At 33.5% G+C, this 1,832-nt stretch overlaps 1 long non-coding RNA gene across 1 annotated transcript; it reads left to right on the top strand.

Annotated features, from left to right (window-relative positions):
- The first annotated feature begins 402 nt into the window (after nt 1-402).
- On the top strand, nt 403-1,764 carry LOC147468032 (uncharacterized). Its single transcript, XR_015192598.1, has 3 exons — nt 403-498; nt 973-1,169; nt 1,310-1,764. It is a non-coding gene; the product is annotated as an uncharacterized LOC147468032 (long non-coding RNA).
- The last annotated feature ends 68 nt before the right edge of the window (nt 1,765-1,832 follow it).

Raw genomic sequence — 1,832 nt, 5'->3', positions numbered from 1 at the left:
ATACTCATTCACTTACTTTTCGAATCGACACTTAGACTCACTTCAACTCATCCCTCGAGACGTAGGGCCATTTTTTTAATCTTCGTACCGGCCCGAAACAATACCTTACCAACCCGAATATGAAAAATCGGATTAGTTAAACGGAATTTGTTTGGGCTCGCCCGAAGATATTATAGCCACCCTAACGAAAAAAAATGCGATCGGCTAACCCTCCCCAGAGCCGTCCCGAATCGAAATTATTACAACAAAAAACAAAAAGCTTCTTCTCTAATAAAACTAAAACATTTATATGAACCGTCTGTATTTTAATTCATACCATAGAGGGCTTTGTAAAGTGTAAAGAGACTTTTGTTGACACCATTGAATTTTGGAACACATCAACAACGTTCCACGAATAATCCTAAACGAAACCTGTCTCCTGAGCTCTTATCTACGACTTCGTGCGTCAAAAGTCAACTTCAATGCTGAACAAACGACACCAATAACATTTTTAAGAAGGTAAGAAGCACATAAGAAGTGGTTGACGTGCATTAATAGACATATTTAGGCCAGTGAGGTGAAGGTACTGTCAGCCTGTACCGTGTCCAGTATCGCGGTTTTCTTGCTTCATCAGCTGTTATCACTCCCACTTAAAAATAGGTATTAGAAAAACGGAAATCAGTCATTAAACTGTATTCCATCATGGTATTGTCATCCTTTAATGTACTTTGTTTGTGTAGAATCATTAAACTCCTATACTTGATGTCACATTTAATAGAAAATCATAATTTACATTTTTGCCGAGTAATAAATTGATATAGGATTTGAGTCAGTTTTTTAAATTATTATTTGACGTAATGAAACCTATGTGCAATGATTTATATATCTGAAGTTAATGCTATCAATTAGTTGTTCAGAATATGACTTTATGAAGCAATTTTGTGGCCTCCATGCTTTATGCGCTGGCAATTGTGTGAATCCTCTTTATTATAGGTAATAATGGTAATGTGGACCAAGTTGAGGAAGAGGAGGAGGTCTGTCTGCCACGTTTAGTGGTGAGAGATAGAAGGATCCAGTTGTCATGCAGTCAGAGGAGGAGTTCTTGAAACGTTATCAACTGCCAAAGCAGTGCACTAGAAACCTGCTTCAGAAAATCAGCAGAAAATTACCCACAGCAAGAGATGGCAGAGGTAATTATTCTTCTTTCAAAATAATGCTGGTTATACAAAATATTATTAGTATAAATATGATATAAAATGTATATACTAATGTATGGGTGTGTGGAATTTAAACTATGGTGCTGATACATATTTTCTTTTATTTTTAATAGGTTGCAGCTTGTGTTATGTTGCATAATCTAGCCACAACTGAGAATATTGATATTGCCAAAGAAGAAGACACATATGAACTAGAGCATGATGCAGTACACTGCGAAAATAATGATAATCGTTTAGGGTTTGATGTCAGAAAATGTTTCTGAACAATGGTTTTAGGATGGCTTAGCAGTCAGAGAATTTCTGGATGAATCATTAATTTCCACTTTAAGCATATTTCTACTTACTTTATATTACCTGTATATTAAAAAGAATTGCTTATAGTAAATTGCAGTAATTATTTTTGGTATCAGGAACCGTCATATCAAACATTTACCTTATCATTGTTTATAAGTGAAATAAGACCTTGTCAGAAACCTTGTCAATCAGTGTTTTTTTTCTGATTCTTTATTAGTAAAATGAGACATATTTTCTGTTTTGAAATATTTCCTTATCAATGGAACCATAGGAGATGTCAAGATATATATATATATATATATATATATATATATATATATATATATATATATATATATATAA

This window comes from Penaeus japonicus, unplaced genomic scaffold (genome assembly GCF_977035675.1).
Source record: "Penaeus japonicus unplaced genomic scaffold, GWHDUDI00000001_assembly GWHDUDI00000031, whole genome shotgun sequence".
Taxonomy (NCBI): Eukaryota; Metazoa; Arthropoda; class Malacostraca; order Decapoda; family Penaeidae; genus Penaeus; species Penaeus japonicus.
This window is presented reverse-complemented; position numbering and strand designations above follow the sequence as displayed.